Source organism: Mastomys coucha, unplaced genomic scaffold, assembly GCF_008632895.1.
Source record: "Mastomys coucha isolate ucsf_1 unplaced genomic scaffold, UCSF_Mcou_1 pScaffold22, whole genome shotgun sequence".
NCBI classification, from domain to species: Eukaryota; Metazoa; Chordata; class Mammalia; order Rodentia; family Muridae; genus Mastomys; species Mastomys coucha.
The window spans coordinates 118,653,431-118,677,461 of NW_022196905.1; the positions used below are offsets into that span (position 1 = coordinate 118,653,431).

The 24,031-nt window shown below is 49.4% G+C and overlaps 1 protein-coding gene across 1 annotated transcript in view; it reads left to right on the plus strand.

Moving 5' to 3' along the window:
• Window positions 1-24,031, plus strand: part of LOC116068443 (translation initiation factor IF-2-like) — a 121,577-nt gene that overhangs the window by 87,835 nt on the left and 9,711 nt on the right. The gene's annotated exons all lie outside the window — the stretch shown is intronic.

Here is a 24,031-nt window from a genome sequence, read left to right on the forward strand (position 1 = left end):
AAATCCGCCTGCCTCTGCCTCCCAAGTGCTGGGATTAAAGGCGTGTGCCACCACCGCCCGGCCAGGCTGGTCTTGAACTCACTATCTAGCCATCTAACAACCTTGAGCTCCTGACCCTTCCCCCCTCTACATCCTAAGTGCTGGGATTTCAGACACGTGCCTCCAAGCCTAGCTTGTGGAAGTTTTGCAAGTCAACCGGAAGTGAACACCGTGTGTCGTTTCGCTCTCATGGATCGAGGCCCGCATTTACTCTGGGCACTCACTGGAGCATTTCAGAACATGAGATGTCTAGGGGGGCCACCCTACGGAATGCCACTTGTCTCTGTCCCTTGAGCTGCTATGTCAGACATGGCTGTCTTGACTCGTTCTGCTCTCAGGGGATGACAATCTATGTCTATTTTGGCCTTGTGGCTCTATCTGCTGTCGAAAGCAGGCTTTTATTTTTTAAATATAAACATTATTTCATACAATATATTTTGATCATGTTTCCCTAATCCCTCCCAGATTTTTGCTACCTTCCAACCTGCCCCCCACTTTATGTTCTTTCTCTCTTTAAAACATAAACAACAGCTGGGCGGTGGTGGTGCAGGCCTTTAATCCCAGCACTTGGGAGCCAGAGGCAGGCAGATATCTGAGTTCAAGGCCAGCCTGGTCTACAGAGTGAGTTCCAGGACAGCCAGGGCTACACAGAGAAACCCTGTCTTGAAAAACAAAAAAACAAAACAAAACAAACAAACAAAAAAACCCAACAAATGAGAAAAAAAAAACAACAAGAAACACACATACACAAAACACCCTCCCAAAACAAACAAAAGACCAATAAGAAAAACAGTGCCAAAACAAAGCAACATGAGACCAGAAGTCCACAAAAACACCACCGAGTTCATTTTGTGTTGGCCGGCCACTCCTGGACATAGGCCTGTGCTGAAGTATGGCTGGTACTCAATGGCACTGCACTGGACTGGCCCTCTGTCAGCGGGTATCAGCTGCATGGAACGTCACATGTGTCTGCTTCCCCCTCCTCCGTGCCATGGAGTCCGCCTGGCTCGAACCTGTGCAGGTCTTGTGTGCAGTGTCACAGTCTCTGTAAGCTCATGACCACATCCGCTGTGTCTGAAAGGCACCGCTTTGCTGTCATCTGTGACACCTGGCTGTCACCTCTCCTGCATAGCTCCCTGAGCCTTTAGGGGAAGTGTTTGATGAAGACATCCCATTTAGAGATGAGTGATCCCAAGTCTCTCACTCTGCACATTGTCCAGCTGCAGCTCTCTGCATTAGTTCCTAGCCATTGCCAAAAGAAGTTTCTCTGATGTGGGTTGAGAAAGGCATTGACTGCTGGCTATAACAGTATGTCATCAGGGGTCGTTATCTGCTACGGTTTTTTAGCTTGGAGGTTCTCAAGCTTCCTAATAGTCCTAACATGACCCCCAACCATAAAATTATTTTTGTTGCTACTTCATAACTGTAATTTTGCTACTGTTATAAATGACAATGTAAGCCAGGCAGTGGTGGGGCACGCCTTTGATCCCAGCACTTGGGAGGCAGAGGCAGGTGGATTTCTGAGTTCGAGGCCAGCCTGGTCTCCAGAGTGAGTTCCAGGACAGCCAGGGCTACACAGAGAAACTCTGTCTCGAAAAACAAAACAAAACAAAAAAATAAGAATGACGGTGTAAATATTTTTTGGAGATAGAGGTTTGGCAAAGGGGTTGTGACCCACAGGTTGAGAGCCACTGCTTTAGTAGTATCACTACCTACTAATAGTAGTAGGTTTCCTTCTAGACCTTTGACTCGACTAGTCTTAAGTTTTTGACCACTTTGTTAGTGTCTGATACGGGTTGTGTCTCATCAATTAGGTCTTGAATCCAAGCAAAAAAGCAGTTGGTTACTCCCATGACATTTCTACCACTATTGCACAGGTATACCTTGCAAGCAGGTCACTGTTGTAAGTCACAGGGTTTGTGGCTTACATTGATAATCATCAATTAGCATGAGAGTACCTTACAATACCATGCATGCTAGTCAGTAGGGGTGCAGAGTATGACCACGAATGCTAGTCAGAAAGGGTGAAGCTTCTCGCTGGGCATCAGCTCTACTCCATGTTCAACGCCGTACCTATTGCCTTCAGTGATGGGGCCTTGCCATCCGATTGTGGAGATCAGCCAATAACCTTGCCAGTAGCCTGTGATGTCTGGGGGTTTCCACGGAACCTCTTTGGCCAACGACTCAAGAAGATACAACCCATTTCTGGCACCAGGGGTTTTAGTTGTTTGCATAAAACATTTAATTGGGGCATTGCCTCTTCTATTACTTGATGACACCATTTCGATTCCTTTCATATATGTATATATTATATGAATCTTCTACAATAGTAGGTTTCCATGTGGTTTTTCAAATGGCTTTTAATATTAGTTGTCTCTCCTCGTAATTCCTCCTTTACCCTTCTCTCCCATTCCCCCTATTTAATCTTCTTATTCTACTTTCCCCTTTGTCTCTCCTCCATAATACTATATTCTGTTTCTCCTTGGGAGATCCTTTCCTCCCCCCACCCCCAATTCCCAATCCCTTACTAGGTACCTAACCTCAGTGGTTATTCATATTGTAGTACCCCATCAGAAGCTTAAAATTCATTTCTACATATAAGAGAAGCACAGGGCAGTGGCCTTCGGGATCTGGATTACCTCACTCCAGATGATTTTTTTTCTAGTCCTACCCATTTACCTGTGATTTTTGCAATTTCATTTTGCTCAACAGCTGAACAATATTCCAGTATATAAATGAATCAAGTACCTTCTCACACCCATCCATCAGGTGATGGACGTCTAGGCTGATTCTGGTTTCTGGCTATTAAGAACGGAGCTGACATTTCGGGGGAACTTGTATCCTTGTAGCAGGATGTGGATGGAGGCCTTTGGGTAGATGCACAGCCGGATCTTGAGGTAGCTCGATTCCCAGGTTCCTGAGGCACCACCACGCTGATTTTTATACTGCCGTACCAGTTTGTCCTCTCGCTAGCAGTAAGTGTTTCCCTTTCTCGTATCCTCCACCAGCATGTGCTGTCAGTTAGTCATCTTGGCCATTCTGATTGGTGTAAGAAGAAATCTCCAAGTAGTTTTAATTTGCATTTCCCCGATGGCTAAGGATGACGGACAGAGTTGTTTCTTAGCCGTTTGCGTTTCGTATTTGGAGAACTCTCTGCTTAGCTCTGTACCCCGTTTTTAATTGGGGTTATTTGTTTTCTTGAAATCCAGTTATTTGAGTTCTTTATGTATCCTAGATATATAGCTGATATATCTAGCTGATGGGCAGTTGGCAGAAATCCTCCCACTTGTAGCCTGTCACCTTCCCCAAATGATGATATCCTTTGCCCTACAGTAGCTTTTCAGCATCACAAGGTCTCATTTATTAATTGTTGTTCTTTTTTTTTAAGATTTATTTATCATTATTATTATTATAATTGTATACACTGTAGCTGTCTTCAGATACACCAGAAGAGGGCATCAGATTTCATTATGGGTGGTTGTGAGCCACCATGTGGTTGCTGGGATTTGAACTCACGACCTTCGGAAGAGCAGTCGGTGCTCTTACCCGCTGAGCTATCTCACCAGCCCCTAATTGCTGTTCTTAATGTCTGCACTATTGGTGTTTGTTCAAAAAGGCCTTTTCTATGCCAGTGAGTTTACGCTTGTCCCCCATATGATCTGGTCCTTGATACATTTGGAATTGAATGTTATGAAGCATAATAGGTATGGTATCTTATTTCATTCTTTTGCATGCAGCCACCCAGTTTGCCCAGTGTAATTTGTTGAAGATTGAAAGTGTTTTTGTTTTCGTCTTCCCGGGTAGCAGGTTAAGGGCCCAGTGTTCGCGGTTAGTTTACTCTTAGGACCTCCCGCATGAGCATCTGAGACGTTGGGACATTTCCCCAGGAACAGGATCCACTTAAACCACCGAACTCTATCATCCTCCCTTCTTAAGGACTTCTTACTGTCATTTTCTGGTCACACTTGATTGTTGTGCCACCTGTCAGCTGGGCCTGTGGCTTCCCCAGCCACCAGGAGTGGGTAGAGATCCTTGCTTAGAATAAGGAGAGGCCAGTGGAACCCCAGTAGGAGCAAGCCACAGGTAGTAGGGAGATTCTGTCCTGCAATGTGGTGCCAGCTGCTTTATAGTATAGGAGGAAGGTCCCATTTCATCTTCCGTCAACTTTGCTGCTGAGGTTGGAAGGAACTTAGTCCATCTTACTGGAGTAACAAGTACTGTTTTTTGGGTTTTTTTTGGTTTTGGTTTTGGTTTTTCAAGATAAGGTTTCTCTGTATAGCCCTGGCTGTCCTGGAACTCACTCTGTAGACCAGGCTGGCCTCGAACTCAGAAATCCACCTGCCTCTGCCTCCCAAGTGGTGGGATTAAAGGCGTGTGCCACCACCGCCCGGCACAAGTACTATTAATGGAGGTCCAGCACCAGGACAAGTGCTTCAAGGAGCACATCTGACATGCAACAGGTACCTTGATGTCACTCAGCCAGCAGTCAAGGGCCCTTAAACCCAGCACCTTTCCTCCCTTCCTCATGCCAACCCGAATCCTTGCCTTTCCCTTCTTAATGTTACTGGTAAAGCCCCAGGCAGCCCAGTTCTGGGCTCCTGATAGCCTCTAGGCACGACCCACCTATCATGGGCTGTGGGAGGTGGAGCAGGTGTGTTTTCTGATCCATGAAGGGAAACCAGGAGAAAGTCACCCACGTCCTACTTCCGCAGAGCTTGGCAGATAAACGTAGCTGTCCCTTAAGGGGATCAAATGCTGGGAGGCACCTAGGGCCCCCCCAATTCCCATTGCAGACTGGACATCTAAGTTCAAGGCTCCAACAAGCTCCCCAGCACCTCTCATTACCAGCCACCAATTGTCTAGAACCTTCTGTTAGTTTATTTGCAAACCCATGAAGTTCCTTTTGTGTCTGAATGTTTTGTTGTTGTTTTGTTTTGTTTTGTTTTTTTCAAACTCACGAGTAAGGGTAAGCTTGCAAGAGGTGGATGGAACTTCCCAGGATTCCTAGTCTGTCCTGACCAGCCTTCTGACTAATGTGATGTGTGCCACAGGCCAGTTTATGGAAGGATTTTTTTTGTTGTTGTTTTGGTTTGTGTTTAAAAGGAAAATTTCCAAAGAACTTTGGGTCGAGTGGGCATGGGGATGCCAGAGGCAGATGCCAAGGGTCCTCCTCAGCCACTTGCCATCTTAGTTTTTGAGACAGGCTTCTCCATACCCAGAGCTCACAGATTTGCCAAGACTAGCTGGCCAGTCAGCTCCAGGGACCCTCCTGTCTGCCCTCCCAGCTGCGGCATTGCAGGTGTGCTGAGGATGTGAAATTGGACCCACACCGAGCATCTCCCCAGCCCCTTGCCAGAGATGGTTGGGGAAAGAATGTGTTCTTGCACCACAGGAAGCTGATGGATGTATTGATGTCTCTGGGGACTGACTGACAAGTTGCTTTTGTAGAAGGACAGCGGGTTGACTTTAAACCTCAGACAACTTGAGATTTGTGAAACTGTGGACAGAATTCCGAAGCTCCTCGCTATGGTCAACACACCCAAGGTTAGCCGAAGGGACAGGAACCAGGCCACACCTTCGTTTCCACTGTGGAAAGTCAGGAGTCTGGTTCAGGCTCAAGAACAATATTAAGACAGCAGCCAGCCAGAGGGGCATTTGAGGCTGACAGAAAGTGCAGAGTCGACCAAGGTCACCCAAGGTCATGGCCATGGCTGATGTTGACCAAGCTTCTGTTCTCACGTCTCAGTTTTCTGAGTTTTGCCTCCACTCTATCGCTGGCATTTCCCTTCAATTTATTTACTGTTCAAAGAACCCTCATTCTCCTGTCATTTTTCACATTTGACTTTAACTTGTCAACCTGAAATGTGTTCCTTCCTCTTTGTTTCTTTCTGTGTTGTGTATATGTGTGCTCGTGTGTTCATATATGCACAGGTACTCATGCATGTGTGTTCATCTATGTGCGTGTATGTGCATGCCTGTATGTGAGTGTTCATAGATGTACAAGTACATCTACATGGGTGCATATTTATCTCAGTGCACATGCGTGCATGTGTGCTCATATGAGTGTATGAGTGCATGTGTGTGTTCATATATATTTAGGTGTGTATATGCATGTGTGTGTTCATATGTGTACAGGTGCATGTGTATATATATGCATGTGCGTATGTGCATGTGTATATGCATATTCATATGTCTTCAGGTGTATGTGCAGGTTTATGTATGTGGTATGTTCATAGGTGTGCATGCGTGTGTATTTATGTTCATAGGTGTGCATGTGTGTGTAGGTATGTTCATATGTGTGTATGTATGAGTGTCTGACTCCTGGCATATTAACTTGGCACTCAGGAAGTCTGGGGAGCATTTGGGTTAAAGGTCTTTTGAGCCTGGTATCATGGCTTCGGGGTCTGACTTAGTGACGGGGATGACGGCTTTTCTCTCCCTCTCTCGTGCCCCTGACCCTGGTAGATTCTTTGGACTCTCTGGCAGGCATGCTCCCTGCCATCTCTTTGGCCTGGCATCCTTCACACCACACACCTCCTCCTCCATGGTGGTTGTCCAGATGTGGTTGTCCTCTCCGTACCCCCTCCTCTCTGCCTTTAGGTCAGAGGTCAGAAGAACTTGGAGGCCACTGTGGGTTTGCCATCCTGGGGAAAGCCAGCCTAGAAAACTAGATTCCTCTTCCTTACCTAGAGTCCTCAGGCAGCCTGTTGGGACAGAGGAGGGGTCCCCCGTCCCTGGGGTGCTGGGAGGTGTCCGACACTGTTAAAGTATCCTCAGTCTGTGAAAATCAGTTAGCATTGCTCAGGAGTTCTGCGTCCCTGCTGTAAGCTCCAGGAGGGGGTTGGGGGGTAGGTTGATGCCCATTCTCCTGTAGATAAGCAAAGGCCCAGTGGGGGCGGGGCAGTCATTGGATACTCCCTTGCTGCCCTGGCTGCCTCCAGCAAAAGAACTGTCAATCACACAGCTCACCATGACTACCCTTATGCTCGCATCAGCCATCCTGAACACTCCATGGTACCATGTGGAGACTGCACAGTGATCAGAGCTGCTTGCTCCAGCTCCTGCAGGCAGGGCCCCAGCCAGGCCTGCTTCGGTTGGCACTGGGCTCTTTGCTATCACAAACCTCCTTGAACTCTCTATGACGCCTTCACCTAGACCGGAGAGGAGCGCTTACCCTGGTGGCCCAGCAGAGGGACTACATGGATGACAGAGGCAAGCTGTGATAGGTGCAAACGTGAACCTTCATTTGCACGTGGGGTCTGCCGTGATTGGTGGGGATACCTATGGAAGCGACTATCTGGCTCAGAGAGAGGATGGGCTGAGCAAGTTCGGAGAGGCTTGGGGGTGGGGGGAGGGCATAGACAGGAGAGCGTGGTGACCATAGCTGTGACTTGGAGCGGCCAGCATGCTGAGCTGTTTTGCTGTTTAAAGCAGAGCCACATGAATGAAGAGGCCTCACTATGGCCCTGCGGCAGGAAGTGCCAGCCATGAAGAGGCATGAGACAGAGCTTGAAGAGGCAGGCAGAGGCAGATCTGAGTGGTCCACAGGCTACAGAGGGCTGAGGCAAGTAGCTTCAGTGACAGCTACAAAGGACAACTCCTTCAAGCAGGAGCTGGACCCTCCCTGTTGCTGTCAAGGACTTAGGAATTCCCGTATCCAGGAATTCAGCTTCACCCAGAAGCTGATGCCAGTCAGTGTTTAACCCTGACCGCCAGGGCCCCGCGGGGCTACACTTGCAGAGCAGATACCAGAGGCATGCACTAGGGGGCGCCACTTTCTGCGGCCACTGCTGTAAAAACAGAGGAATTAAAAAAGCTGCCAAGACCAGCCCTAGAGAAGAGGCTCATCACCTGTCCACCAGAGAGCAAAAGAGCTGGCTGGCGATTCTGCCCACCAAGAAATCCGGAGGGTAAGACTATAAATAGTTCCACCCACTCCTCATACAACCTACTGCAGTGTGGCCCACAAAGTACCCCGGTGAGAGTCACCTGCTAAGGCTGGGAGGCCAACAACACAAGTGACAACTTACAAGAGAGCTGCCGTTTGCTATGGCAGATTTAACTCCTTTGCTACCGGCTCAAGAGAGGTCCTCCAGGGGAGCTTGGTGGGCAGGGATGCTCCTCCTGCAAGCCATGAGGTGTTTGCTTTCGCCATAGCGGACATTCTGGGATGCCCAGCGCCTCGGACGTGTCTGGCAGGATGTGTGGAGGTGGTGTGTAAATATGTCACCAGTTTTTGTTTACTTTTACTGTTGCTATGACAAAACACCCTGACAGGGGTTAGAGAATTACTCAGTGGTTAAGAGCACTTTCTGCTCTTCCAGAGGACACAAGTTTGCACCCTAGCACCCCTGCAGAGGGGGTGCCCACGAGATGAGCTGCTTTGGGAGACCAGAATAGAGGAGTATACATTCTTGGTTCTTGAGCCATCTGTCCAGCCCCTGGGTACTAGGATTTTTAAACAAACAAAAAGACTGATAAACAGCCTCTCAAGTGGTTTATGTTCCCTAAGTGCTCATAAGAGAGACCCATGAAGTGTGTGTAGTTCAAATACCATTGATAGCTCTTGGTGGGCAGACTTACTGAAACCCTGGCTCTTGCTACATCCCAGGCAAGGCCCTTCCTAGCTTCCCCAGACTGTTATCAGACATCTGAAAAAATGAATATTAAAAAAATTATAGGGCTGGAAGGCTGCGCTGTCAGGACCTGTATTCAGACCCCTGCAACCACCTCTGGTTTAACACTAGCGCAAGGAGGTGAGTGAAGACGACGGGAGGCTGTTAGGAGCGTCCTGGCCAATGGCAGACAGACATTGTCTCAAAGGATGTGGGCAGCAGATGACACCTGAAGTTGTCTTCTTGCTTCCTTATGTGTGCAAGCACATGTGCACACACATACTTGAAAGCATGCATGTGCGCACGCACACAGACACACACACAATTTGTGGAGGATGAGGATGTGTGCCTATGGTCCCAGGTGCTGGGGAAGCTGAGGCTGGAGGATCACTGGAGCCCAGGAGCTCAAGCTCAGCCTAGACAACACAGCTAGACTCTGTCTCAATCAAAAAATAAATAAAGTCCTCCCGACAGCACCCTCGAGAAGAGCAGGTGAAGGCTCCAAAGAAGCACTCTTCCAGAGTGAATGGCTTGGTCTGGTTCACTGTGTACCCCTAGTCCCACAATGCCTCACCTGGCTCTCGGCGACATTAGTTAAAAGGATGAACAAAAACACAGAAAGCAAAGTACAATGATTCTCTCCCATCACGAACCCCAGAGGCTCCTCCCTGAGGTCACCAGCTGGCATAAAGGGCCGGTGGGTGGGACTTAAGTGTCATCCAAGCCCAGCTGGTGTTGGAAGCCATGCAGCCGCTCTTGTGGGGCATATATCCATTCTTCCAAGCTTGTGGACTACAAACTCCCTTAAATCCTGTGTGGGATGGTGAAGCCAGATCTACTGGGGCCTTGGTCATCTGTGAACGGCGGGATCCTTATTGCCTTATTGTAGTTGCCTCCTGACAATGACTGGTACAGAGGGGTGGGTGCAGTCGTGGCTGGTTTTTTTGTTTGTTTGTTTGTTTGTTTTTTTTTTTTTTTTAATAAAGCTAGGTGTTCCTGGGGATGCTTTTTCAGCTCCAGGATAATCTTTATACATGAAAGAAGCCCTTTTGTGGACCCCTGCCTGGGGTGGGTTGCCCCCCTCCCTTCCACTCTCCAGGTGCCTCTTTGTCACAGCAAGCCTGAGCTATCTTCTCTCCTTGGCTCTTTGCAAATGAACGGGGAGTTCAGCTGGCAAATCCAGGCCCTGGTCCAAAGTGCATCAACTCTGCGTTGCCCAGCAACACCTCCCCAGTTTTCATCTCACGCCAAGCTGTCCCAGTGTCTCTGAGACTTGAGACAGGTCTCCCACCTTCCCTGTGGGCTGCACCATACCACTCCATCTCTGCCGTGGGGGCCAGAAGCAGCTCCCAGGGGTTTCTCAGAAACGGCTTTGAAATCCAACGCGATCGCGGAGTCTCTCTTGAGTGGCGTTCAACTTCCAGCGTTCTGGGGCAAATTTGGATTTAATTAATTTCTCCTGCATTCCAACATCGAGTGATACTTTTTAGTTTTCGCTGTTTCCTGGCCCGCAGCCTCCCACCACATTGGTGGAAAAACTGAAGGGCTGGGGGAAAGAATGCTTCCTCCTAAGAATTCACATAAAATAGATGGGAATTGTTACTTCAGGGGAAGCGGTGGGTTTCTGAGCATGCACGCAGACCCACGGGCTCCTCTGGCAATCGTTAGGTGAATTTGGGGACTTCTGAGTCTACAGTAGGGTTTTGCTGTGTCATCTAGTGTGACTGAGGCTGGTGATGGCCTTGCAGGATCAAGTGCCCATGCACCATTGTCTTTGTGCCACGCAGGAACCCAGTTGGGCGAGCTGAGTATGTGGCTGCACTCTGTGACTGCGTCTGGTGTGTGCGATTGTGTCAAGCTGATTTTTACTTTCCTTGCTGTTTTTGGCACCGCTGGGGATGGAAGCCTGGGCCCTCACACATGTTCAACAAGCGCTCCACCACAGAGCCACACCCCCAGCTCTTTGTATTACTTTTTTTATTTTGAGTCAGGGCCTCGTTAAATTGCTCCGGCTGGTCTTGGGCTCCCTCCATAGCCGAAGCCCATCTTTGAACTCATGAACCCTCCGTTTCAGGCTCTTGAGTAGCTGGAATGACAGGCTCTAGGCGTAGTTGAAAACAATACAGTTTTAAAATCATGTGATACTCGAAGTCTAAGGTTGAAGAGAATGTGGGGTTAGGAGTGGCTCAGTCAATGAGGGCACTTGCCACCAAGTCTGATGTCCCCAGTTCTGTCTTCCAGACCGCTTTTCTTCCCCACTTCTTGGTCAGGGACTCAGCCAGTGCCATCTTTCCTCAGTCCACCAAAGTTGATTTTCCCTCCTTTCCCTGCCCGGTCCTGTGCTAGGAGACAGGAGAGAAGGCTATATCCCAAACCCCTGGATCAACCCTGCTGAGGCTGGCAGGCTGGCCTCCTCTAGAGCTAAAGCACACTTTCCATCCCCTGCAGGGGCAGGGGACACTCACTGGTCAGCCTCTCCCTTCCTGGGCCAGCCCTCTAGCCCAGGGTCCCCTGACCCATGCATTTCTCTGTCAAGCAGTGGTTCTCGACCCCACATGGTGGAAGGAGAGAACTGACGCCTGCGGCTTGTCCTCTGACTTCCACACTTGTGTCGTGGTAGGTGTGTGCTCTACCCTCAAATAAGCGTAATAATTTTAAGAAGAGGGCTGGAATATAGGTCAGCAGTACAGGACCTGCCCAGCAGATACAAAGCCCTGGGTTCTAGCCCTGTTGTCAAAATAAACTCCACCCTACCCCCCACCCCCAAATCAAGCTAAAAATGCAGATCTCTCTCACACACCCTTCCTCTCTCCCCTCTTCCTCATTTTCTTTCCCTCTTTCCCACCCTGCCCTCTGTCTCTGTCTCTCTCTTTCATTGTTTAGTAGCTGTGTGACCTTGAGCCCATACTTACCCTCTCTGATCTGCAAATGTGGGGAACAGTGGAGATGGCCTGTCTCACCAGCTACAACTTTTCCGCTTAGTGGAGTTGCACCAGAGATGAGATAGATAGAACATCGGGGTGGGGAAAGCGTGATTTTCCTTTCCTGTCTCAAATGTCATTTATCTCTCCAGGCCTCAGTTTCCCCTTTCCCATTGGCAAAGGAATGACAAAGCTGCCACCCCAGTAAGTCTGGGAAAGAAAATAAGGCAGGAGGCGCAGGAGAGAGAGGACGTGGTCAGCAAAGGACTTGGTATGCGATCATGAGGTCCTGCGATGGGATCTGCGGCATCCCAGTGAAAAGCAGGGTGCTGGGGCACACACCCGTGATTGCAACTGAGGAACTGGAGCCAGAATACGCTCAGGTTTCAACGAGATACCCTGCCTGTCACTGGAGACAAATGTAGAGAAGTGAGGAAGGCCCTTAACATTGACCTCTGGCCTCCACACACACATGTGTGTATACACGGGCGTGTGTGCATGAGTGCACATACACACACACACACACACACACACACACACACACTCACACACAAATAATATCACAGAATAAAATAACATTAGCAACTTTTAGAAAAGCTCATCTCAGCCAGGCAGTGGTGGCGCACGCCTTTAATCCCAGCACTTGAGTTTGAGGCCAGCCTGGTCTATAGAGTGAGTTTCAGGACAGCTAGGGCTACACAGAGAAACCCTGTCTCGTAAAAACCAAAAAGAAAAAAAAAGAAAAAAAAGAAAAAAAAGAAAAGCCCGTCTCGGGGGTGGAGGGAAGGCACTGGCTTCCAAAGCCTCTGAACACACTTTCGCTCTGCCTGCTCAGTCTTCAGGCATCTGGTTTTTCTTGGGGCAATAGAGCAGGTGGAGTTTAGTTAGCACACACAATGATAAAGCATGCTGGGAGACAGAGCGGAGACACCCTTGCTGCACTGGGTTTACTAGCCTGAGCTCCATCACTGGACCACTGTGCTTCACACCCACAGTGCCATCCCTTTACATCACAATTCATAACAGTAGCAATATTAGTTATGCAGTAGCAATGAAAATAATTTCATGGTCAGGGCCACCACGTGAGTAACTGTATTAAAAGGCCGAAGCCTCAGGAAGGTCGAGAACCACTGCTTGACAGAGAAATGCATGGGTCAGGGGACCCTGGGCTAGAGGGCTGGCCCAGGAAGGGAGAGGCTGACCAGTGAGTGTCCCCTGCCCCTGCAGGGGATGGAAAGTGTGCTTTAGCTCTAGAGGAGGCCAGCCTGCCAGCCTCAGCAGGGTTGATCCAGGAGTTTGGGGTATAGCCTTCTCTCCTGTCTCCTAGCACAGGACTGGGCAGGGAAAGGAGGGAAAATCAACCTTGGAGTGGTCTAAGGAAAGATGGCGCTGGCTGAGTTCCTGATCAAGAAGTGGGGAAGAAGAGGGGAACCAGCAACTGCCAGCAAGCATGTGTGTGTGTGTGGGGGGGGGGGTACTATCCTTCTTAGGATCCATAAATGGCAAGCACTTCAGCCGGACTGTGGCTGTCTTGTGACAGTTTGGGGGCTTCCGTGTGAGGTGCTTTATGAAAAGAAATCCCCCAGCTCCTTCTAACAACACAGCAGCCAATGGGGAATGGATCCCAGAGTAGAAACCAGCTGGAGACCCACATGGAGAAAAACAAAGGTCATGGAGTTTATTTTTCCCTTCTCTAGGCCTATTAGCAAAACAAACAGGAGCTCCCGTCCCTCTGCTTTGGGGACTGGGTCCTGCCTGCCACACAGGGAAGAACAGGTAGGTCCATCAGCAGGATGGCCAGTGTCCGAGTCACGGCACTAATGTTATGATCTTGGCCTTCACACAGCTTCAGAAGGACCACACCAGGCCAAATAGTTCTACATGAGGTTTATTGGGAGAGAGAGAGGCAAGGTGATGGCAGAAAGAGAAGGGGGAAGAGAGAGAGAGAGACAGACAGACAGAGGAGGGGAGGGAGAGAGATCAGGGAGGCCTTTCTTTATATATGGATGATGATGTAATCACAGGTAAAGGTGGGAGATGAGCCAAGTGGATTCTGGGAATATGGTGGCTGCTGCCTTAGCAACAGGTGTGCAGGTCCTGCCTATGTGATGTCATGGGTCCTGATACCAACAGCGAGGTAGAAGGCTTTGGGACTCCTGGGGCTTGCAGAAACTCGGTGAGGGCTGGGGGCTGGAACATAGCTCAGTGACAGTGTGTTGGCCTGGTAATGCCTGGGAGCCTGGCCATGAGTAAACTTGTGAGCGGATGAGATAGCTCAGTGGGTAAAGCTTCTCATCAAGCTTAATGCCCTGATTTCAGTCCTTTGGGGCCTACATGGTAGAAGGAGAGAATTGACCCCTGTGAGTTGTTCTCTGACCTTTAGTGAAGTCTCTCTCTCCCTCCCTCTCACTCTCTCTCTCTCTCTCTCACACACACATATACACACACAAATCAATACCTAACCAGTCGATCATAGGTCTTACCATTGCTCAGAGGTCCCACAGGTAAGTCCCATCCCGTCTGGACTCTCCATCCCCACGCGGCCATGACCCCGGCCGAGGATTGCAGTGACAGACAGGGAACTGGGGCTTTCTGGGGATGTCAGTTTGGAAGAAAGGAAGGGCCAAGACAGGAATAACTGTGGACTGCTACCCTCTGGGGCCTGTAGGTTTTCTGCTCTTACTCTCTGGCATCGGGAGGGCTTGAGACTGTTTCAAATTATCTGTGAATAAATTTCCCTTTGGATTGTCAGGCAGCAGAAGTGGAAGAAGTCTCTAGAGCCAGCTCAGCCCTCCAAGAAAATGGCTGCCAGAAACTGGGGACTTGGCTCTGGGCTTCATGTTCACAGCCAAGACCTCTGCTTCGCCATCTGAAATGAGGGTCTAATAGCAACCAGGTTGGCCAGGAGGGACCCAAACAGCATCCCCCACACACACTCTAGGCCCAAACAGACATCTCTTCCTCATAGGAAGAGCCCTAAAAATGACCCCTCTAACATGGTAGGCCGCATCCTGCAGTGGGGGGTGGGGGGGTGGCTCCTTACCCCTGAGCAAAAACACATTTTTGAAAAAGATTTACCACAGGAAATGGAGGTAAATTGCAGAAGGCTGTCTTGTGTTCACGGTAAACCTCAAAGAAATATGATCTTAAAATGAGACAAAAATTAGTTGTGGAGGCTTCAGACTGAGGCGAGAAGATGGGCTCATGGGAGGGGGGACCATGCTATAGCACGAAGGATCTTGGGAGCTTAGAAAGGCCTTCAAGAGATGAAGACAGAGGCCCAAAGGGAAACTAGCATCCAAGATACAGGAAACAGAACAGAGCTGGGGAGCTCAAATTGTGATGCAGGTTGTGGGAGGATCCTATGGTGTGTTGGCCCAGAATCAAACATCTGCTCAGCCATACTCAAAGGCTGTCTGTGGTTTTGTCTTCCTCGGGGTCTAAAACACTGGCTCCATCTTGGCCTCTCTGAGGTCAATCTCAGTGAATGTAATGATTGGTCTTGGTTGTCACCTTGTCATAAGACTGGGTCACCAGTCTTATGACAAGCACTAGAAGGCTCTGTGAAAGACCATGTGGCAGAGTCTCCTTTGCTAGAAAGAGGGGCAGAAGAGAGGAAGGGCTCTTCGTTATCTTACCTGCACTGTTGCCTGTAACCACACCCTTCCCTCATGACAGAGAAGAAAGGAAAGGACCTAACTAGGGGAAGCAGCCATGTTGTTGGCTCAGCTAGTCTGGCTTATGTCCGTCTCTGAGTTTGTCGTCATGAAAGATTAGACTTGTTTTTGTTCTGTTTTTCCATTTCCACGAGTGCATGTGGCACACATGTATCTGTGTGCATATGTTTTACATGTGTGGGGGCACACAAGTGTGGGGATGCTCGTATACGTGGACTTAACACAGGTAAGAGTCATGATGAACCCAAGCCTTGCTATTTGTGTATTTGTCCCGGTGAATATCCTGCAATCTACCTGCAAATGAGGTTCTTGAAGCCCTCACAGCCGTCTGACACACACAGAGCTGTAGAGACCTGGTCTCTCTCTCTCTCTCTCTCTCTCTCTCTCTCTCTCTCTCTCTCTCTCTCTCTCTTAAAGATTTATTTATTATTATATGTAAGTACACTGTAGCTGTCTTCAGACGCACCAGAAGAGGGCATCAGATCTCATTACGGGTGGTTGTGAGCCACCATGTGGTTGCTGGGATTTGAACTCAGGACCTTCAGAAGAGCAGTCAGCTCTCTTAACCACTGAGCCACCTCTCCAGCCCGACACCTAGTCTCTTAAAGGACACGATATCACACAGGGCAACGAATCTCCTTTCTGACCCAAGCTTTGAACAAGTGCCCCTTTCAGCGGTGTCTGGCAGGGTGCTTTCTTCGGGTCTGTGTGCTCTCCGATATGGATTGTGCTGATCAGAATGGCCTCAGGCAGGAAGTGAGTGTGTTTAGGGGATCTGTAGGCAGGAGTCTTGCAGCCCTTAGCTATGAGCACTGAGTGAACGCGTTAGTCAGACCCGGGGGGTCTGAACAGAGACGCACACCAAAGCTGACTGGGCAGACTGCGCATCCTGGCTCTAAAATGCTCAGGACCGTAACTCAGACTTCTGAATGCCTTCTTAATTTACATGTCGTATGTACAATGAGATGGCTTAGGGATGTAAGAGTCATTTTTGCGTCTTCTAGGACGTTTTTTTTACTCCCTGAAAGTATTTATTTACTCAACCATTTAATAACTGTGCAAAGCGGGGTTCCATGGCGTGGAATTTTCCATTTGAGGTGTTCTGTTAGTGCTGAGAAAGGTGTGGATTTTGGCAAGATGTGGTGATGCTCACATGGAATCTCAGCATTTGGGAAACAGAGGCAGGAAGATCAAGAGAGGTCAAGGCCAGCCTGGGCTACATAGGAAGTTTGGGGCCAGCCTGGACTATACAATGAGATTGCTTCAAAAGAAAGAAAAGAAGAAAGAAAGAAAGAAAGAAAGAAAGAAAGAAAGAAAGAAAGAAAGGGAGAGAGAAAGGAAGAAAGAAGAGAAAAGAAGAGAAGAGAAGAGAAGAGAAGAGAAGAGAACAACAAGAACAAAAAGTTTGGGACATTTAGGTTTTGAATTTTGTGACCAGAGATGCTCAAGTCAAATATGTTAAAAATAATTTTTATTTATTTACATGTACACACCATGGCACGCGTACACACGCGCAGTCAAAAAACAGCTTACGGAAGTTGGCTCACTCTCACTGGTTCCCCTACCTACTTTGATCAGGTGATAAGAACATGGTGAGGTGGGCCGTAGCTTAGGGGGAGAGGTCTTGCCAAGGCCATGTTAGGCCCTGAGTTCAATCCCTCACCCTTCAAAAGTGAGCAAGATATATCCTGGGGAACAAAACCTATGCACTGGGTGATCGGTACCCATGGTGACTGGAGCACTGCTGACGGGTCAGCCAGAGTGGATGCCCTGTGAGTCACTTCTGCAGCTTCTTCTTTGCCCTGACTTTCTGCCCGGAGCCTGGTTTAGGATCGCAGGCATGTTAGGTCCATGTAGTCAGGCCACCGAGTGCATGTTAGGTCCCCATTGTCAAGTCAGTGCCAAGTTCCATGCCCAGTGGGTGCCCAGGTCTCCAAGCCAAAGCTGTCAGAGCCCAGAAGAATGATGAGTTAGCATATAGAAGAGACTAGAGTGTTCCCCCCGGGCGAAGTCTATACATTTTCCTGGAGTAGGGTATCATGTGTTGTCTACTCCAAGACTACCTGACATCTTGTTCCCCTGGACTGTTAGACCCATGAATCTGAGGCATGTCTCCCTGAATCAACCCTTCCGCTACTTCCTCCCTGCCTGCCCCGCCCCTTTTCCCCCTTCCCCTCCCCCTTCCCCATCCTATCCTCTTATACCTACATCCTGCTTCCTCTCTGGCCCTAGTCTCCATCTGGGGGACATTAGTGGTGCCACGTGGCTTATCATCCTCAGGTTGGCTGGCTGGGCAGTAAAGGGGGGCAGCAGCTTGGGGGCTCCAGAGGAGATGCCACACTACCAGGTCCTTTGGTCAGCTAGGCTAGGCTCCTCTGCCCCGTCAGCCTGGGCAGAGCTACAGTGTTCTTAGCAAGGAAGAAAGGAACAGAATGACAGCCATCATTAAATCTGGGAAGATTGCATGGCGGGGACAGAGAAGGACCAGAAGAGAGAGGAAGGATGAACGCCGGGAGCCTGAGGTTTCCTCTGCACGGGAGTGGAGGAACTTTTACCATAGAGCCATGCGTGCCTGAGTGTGTACATACATAGGGACCACATCGTTTGGCAGGCTATGGGTTGGGGGCGGCATTCAGAACCTGGGGAACCTGGATCCTTTTTATTAATGTGCATTTGTGCTGTGCCTGCCTGTATGTCTGTGCGAGGGTGTCAGATCCCCTGGAACTTCAACTATAGACAGGTGTGAGCTGCCAATTCCCATGCTGGGAATTGAACGTAGGCCCTCTGGAAGAGCAGCCAGTGCTCTAAACCTCTGAGCCATCTCTCCAGCCCAAGACCAGAAAGATGAGTGGTAGCAGGGAGCGCAGCTGTGCTCTCGGTCCTAGGAGAACCCAGAGTGGCTGTGTCAACCTTCACGACTGACCTGTGTTCCCTCTGGCTAATAAGAGACCCGGAGGCGAACTCAGAGGTAGGACACTTGTCTGTCCAGACCCAACTAAATCCTCTTTGGAGGATAGACTGTGGGATGGGAGATGTGGAACATGTCAGCTGAAAGCAAAGTGGGTATCTAGAAAATAGTGAACAGCGCCCAAGGGCTGCTGTGTTTATCCGTGGTGTCAAAGTGGTTGGGGACAGACCACAGAACGGTGAGGGCTGGAGCAGCCGGCTACAACCGCATTTCTGCTTTTCTCTGGGTTTGAAGTTTTACATAGAAAATGTCTTTTTCAATACATACTTTAGTGGACACATTTTAAAGAATTGATTTGAATTTGAATTTTATGTTTAATTGTGTGTGTCTTTGTGGTGGTTGTACATGTGAGTGCCATTCCCCGTGGAGACCAGCAGAGGGCAGCAGATCCCCTGGGTGCTGAAGTTACATGCAGCTATGAGCTGCCTTGGTGTTGGGAACTGAAGTCAGATCCGCTGGAAAAGCAGCTGTTGCTCTTTTAGTTCCTTTAGCACCCGAGCCATCTCTCCAGCCCTGGAAGATTATGTCATAAAATATTTAGAACAACAGAAACAACAGCAATGAAAAGAGTATGCTTTTAGGGGACAGCTCGCTGCCTCAGTAGACGGAGCTTTGCTGGCAAGACCGACAAATTGAGTTCTATTCCTGGGAGCCACTTGGTAGAAGAGGGAGGTGACTTCTGTGAGTTTTCTCATTTACATATGTGTGCTGTGGGACACACATGAGCACGCATGTCCATACACAGACACACACACACACACACACACTAAATAAGTATAATTTAAAAACCAATTTAAAAGATGCTTTTAGAAGAAAATACTTTCTTTAAAAAAAAAAAAAAAACCTGTCATTTCTTACATGAAGAAATCAGCTCTTCAGGTTTTCTTGGGAAATAGCAAGTACAGAGAACCTTTCAAATCCCTAGCCTGGCACTTAGTAGGACTGTCTGCTTGAGGGGTCCCGGGACACTGACCCTAAGTATTTCTTAGAAAACGTGTCCAAGACCTCTGGTCCTCTTAAGTTGGGCTCTTGCTAACTTGAACAGACAGCAGCCTACCTTGCTCAGTGAGCGTCCGTATCTCCCCCATTTTACAGATGGAGCACTGAGGCCCAAGGGGAGTCTGTCCCCAAAGCAGGCACGGCCTTGGACGGGTGTACGACAGTTGAGCAGGTGGTTACAGGACTTCCTGGGCCTGTCTCTCAGTTGGTGATCTCCTATGTCTAACTTTGGCACAGAGATTCCTTTACAGAGTAGACATACGGGTTTCCCTCCAAGCCATCAGCTCTCTTCTCTTGAAAGCAGCAGGCTTCTCCAAAGCTTTGACATGTTCCTGCAATGTCATGGGATGGAGCTGCAGACACCCCAGAGGATGCTAGCGTGCTGAGCTAATGTGCAAAAGAATTACTCATTAACACGGCCCATGGGGAACCAAGTGGCACTCAGAATGGCGCTGGTCCTACCTGCCGTCTCCTGCCCTTCTGCGTGATACATAGCCAATAAACGCCATTTGATTCCTCTCCTGGCGCCTAGTGCTGAGCCCTATGCACAACAAACAGGCTTTCCTTAAATATTTACTGAAGGAACAAATCTGGCTGCAGCGCCTGGTGGAGCCGGAAGAATCCCGTTGGAGAGCCTCGGACACCACCGTGGAGATGCGCTGCACTAATCTGTGGCCATCTGTCAGGCGCTGTGAAGGACCAGAAAAAAAAAATGGCCATCTACTTTCCTAAAATAGCAGCAGGATTTCCTGGAGTGGGCAGGGCCGGCGCCTGCTATAGTTGAGAAATGGGACCAGCGGGCTGTCCCGCGCTGGGGACGGGAGATGGCTCTGCCAGGAGCCCAGATGCCATCCGTGTGGCTAGGTGACAGCTTCTGGGGGTCAAGGGGAGGACGGGGGGGAGCTGAGAGGATCTTCTGTCCAGATGCTGCAGTCTGGAGGAGATCCTGACACTCATTTTCCAAGGCTTTCACCACATCTGCTCCTCTCTTTCCTGTGTACCCCTGGGAGACATTGCTCTGGTCACTAGACAGCTGGGTTGGACTCAAGGCTCCCACCTAGGCCCCATATGTGACCCTGGACCCTTTCTTTGCCTCAGTTTCTTTATCTGCAGCATGGGTCTAATAAGAACCTTTTCCAGAGTGGGTTGTGAAGATGGCTGAGACAGCTGAGAAAGATTTTTAAAAAAAAAATTGTCAGATGCATGCATTTGTCATCCCAGCACCTGGGAGGCAAAGGCACTTGAGGCAAGAGGATGGCCGTGAGTTCCAGGCCAGTCTTTGAGACTCTTCTAAAAACAAAAGCAGGACTAATTCAGTGGCCCAATAAGTATAGACACTTACCACAAAGCCTGATGACCTGAATTTAATTCCCAGGGACCACACGTGGTGGAAGAAGAGAATTGACTCCTATGGCTTGTCCTCTGGTATGTGCACACACACACACACACACACACACACACACACACACACACACACTGTAATTTAAAAAGTGAAAACAAGAAAAGAAAGCATTTCTATCAGTGGTTCTTCTCAGCCTTCCTTTAACACAGTTCCTCATACGGTGATGTCCAAACCTAAACGTATTTTCATTGCTTCTTCATAAGTGAACTGCTACTGTTATGAATCATAATGTAAATATCCGATGTGCGGGATATCTGACATGCAAACCCCGTGAAAGAGTCCTCTGACCCTGTCTCCCAAAACGGCCTCAACCCACATGCTGAGAATTGCCGATTTACATAGTGTCTGCTTTGCCAAGTGTAAGCCGCTTTTACACACACTCTCCCAGTGGCTCTGTACTCGCCAGCATCTGTTGCCGCCTGGGACGCAGCCACCCACACCCTTGCCTACCTGCAGTCAGGGTCTGCTAACCACCCATGTCCATGTGGGGTTCCTTCCATGACCCCTGGTAGACAGTGGGAAGGCAGGTAACACAGAGCTTTGTGTGTACTGTGTCCCCTGGCGTAGCCTGCAGTGTGTCACACCTCTGGACCATTGTTCTTATGTGTTTATAAGTGAAAATGGAATCATCATGACACCCCAACCATCAGACCATATCCAGGGGTGATTCTGGGCTGGGAGGGCTGAGGTAGCTTCACTTTTTGGGTCTTCTTGGGGGCTCTTGTGAGGTTTGGCATCTAACCTGGAGGTCTTTCTTAGGCCTTCATTACTGTGACAAATACCAATGCCAGACAACTTCAGGGAAGACTTCGTTTTGCCATGGCCTTAGAACTTTGGATCCTCAGTCAGTTGGTTCCACTGCTGGCTGGGGGTCTGAGGTGGCTGCAGACAGCTTTTGAGGAATCTGGGGACCAGAGCCGCTCACCTCATGGTGGGTGGGAAGCAGAGAGGCAAGCAGGAAGGGACAGGACAATGTATAGTCCCCAAGGACCTGCTCCCTCCAGCAAGGTCCCACTTCCCCCGGATTCTACCTCCTGAACTAGAGCCACGGAAGGACAGACGTAGCACCTCTCCCTAGGATCCCAGTTCCCCGGTTAGTATAAGCCAAAAGATATGACCCTGGTCCTTACATGGCCCACAGTCCTTTGTGATCTGCCCCAACCCACAACTCTGGAACTCATACTGCCCCGGCCTAATCAACCAGGATTGCAAAGGGCCCATAGCTCTCCTTGCACGGCTCAGGGCCAGTGTGACAGCAGCCAGGCTGAGCTCCTTCAGAAGGCACGCCCCCTGTCCATTCAGCTTTGTACCGTCCTCCCTGACCCTCCCTGTCCAGCCACCCAACCCGTGGGACATCTGGGACATTTACTTACATATGCTCCCCCACAGTATATAGCCGTGAGCTCGCTGTCAGAAATGTAGACAGACATCTTTGTGTGTTTTCCTTAATGTCGTAATAAAATCACAAGCTACTTCAGTTCTGTCAGCTGCAATTTACCAGATAGTCTCAGTCTCCCTTGAGAGATGGCTGAGGCAAACCTGGGTTCTTTTACTCTGATCCTGACTGTTGTTATTAGCTCTCAGATCATACTGTACAACCATATAGTAAACTAGTAAATCCATCCATCCATCCATCCATCCATCCATCCATCCATCCATCTTCTATCTATACATGTCTATCTATCTATCTATATATCTATCTATCTCCCTCCCTCCCTCCCTCTCTCCCTCCCTATACAGGTTACAGAATCGTGCAAAGAGTTAATGAAGCCACAGCAGAATTCATGAGGTTTTGAAGTCACATGAAAGGCAGATGCCCACGGCTTATAGAGTGCTAAGAGTCCCTGTGGGAATAAGAGGAGGAACTGGCCTGATGTCTGCAGGAAATGCCAGTACAGAGTCAAGCTGCAGGTATAGGTTGAGCTGAGTCCCATGGTCAAGTCGAGATGAAGGACTATGGTGGATATAGAGTCAAGGAGTTCCCCACAGTTAAACGGGCAGATGGCTGGATGTCAGCTAACTTAGGGCCGAGCTGAGTGTAATCCCCTTAGATGGTCAAGAGTTCTCCGCCTGTGGGACCAAATACTAGGTGATCAGAGGACAGGCACTGGGGTAGTCACTACCACAGTGTTTGGTGCCCTCCTCCTCTTTGTGTGGTCCAGTTAAGGGGGTTGCACCCCGTCTTCCGTCTGGCTGTCTGATAAGTTCTCAGGCTTAGATTTCCTGGTATGATTTTTAATTGGCCATATGTCCGTACGGCCCCGATTTACTTTGATAATTTTAGAGGGCAGAACCCTTTCTGCCTTTCCGAATCCATCACTTAGTCGTCTGTGAGTCGTGGGCGGTGCTGGACAGTTGACTCATTCATGAGTCTACCGAGGAAGAGAGTCCGTCTCCGACCTCAGAATGGAGTCCAATACAGCTTGTGAGGTGGAATAAGCCTGAGAGCCACTTCGTTACACAGCTTGGGCTGAAGAAAAGGCACAGCCTGACTCCAGCAATGCCCCTCCCTTCCTGGCTGCTGAGCTCCCGGCTCTCCCAGCAGTCCTCGAGGCTCACTGATACCTGCCTGGCTTCCAGGGCTGCAGACAACAGCCCCTTCATGTTGCTCCTGGGCAAACACAGCCAACCTGGCTTGCTCGGCCCCACAGAGGTGAGAGAGTTTTCTGTTCGCTACTCCCAGTGGGCAACTGGTTGGGAACGAGCACAAAGGGCCCAGTGTCCGTCCTCGAATGCCAGCACATGCGCAGCCTTTGCCTCTGGATTGCTTTATCGGCCGCATGCAGCTCCAGCCTTGTTTTCTCAGGTGTGGAGTAAACCCATGGCCTCTATGCAAAGGAGCCAGCAGCCCAGTCTGAAAGAGCGTCAGCCATCAGCCATCAGCACAGACGGAGTTTGTCATGTGAGCCCAGGAGCAGACTAGACAGACTGGCCTCCAAACACCACAAAGCGCCTTCTCTCTCCTCCATCAAAGAGCCTGGGCAAAGAGGAGCCCGGTCAAGCTTCAAGATGTCAAGATCGAGCTGGCAGGATACGGTGGCTCCTGATGCCAGGCGGAGAACACACAGGAACAGTGGTGTGGGGGTGGCACAGGCTCTGGGACCTGGTTCAGAGAAGGGGGGAGTTCTCTGAGCCTGCAGGCTGGGTCGGTCAGAGAGAGAGGTGAGGGGCTCTAGGGAAATGGATAGAAACTAGGTAGAATCATCCACCCTCCATCTATCCATCCATCCATTCATACCTCTACCTGTCCATCCATCTATCCATCCACTTATCCATTTATCCATTGTTTATCTGTCCAGCCAGCCATCTATCTAACCATCTATCTATCCACCCATCTGTTCATACATTTATCCATCTATCCATCCATCCACTTATCCATTTTTCCATCCATCCATCCATTCATCCACTTA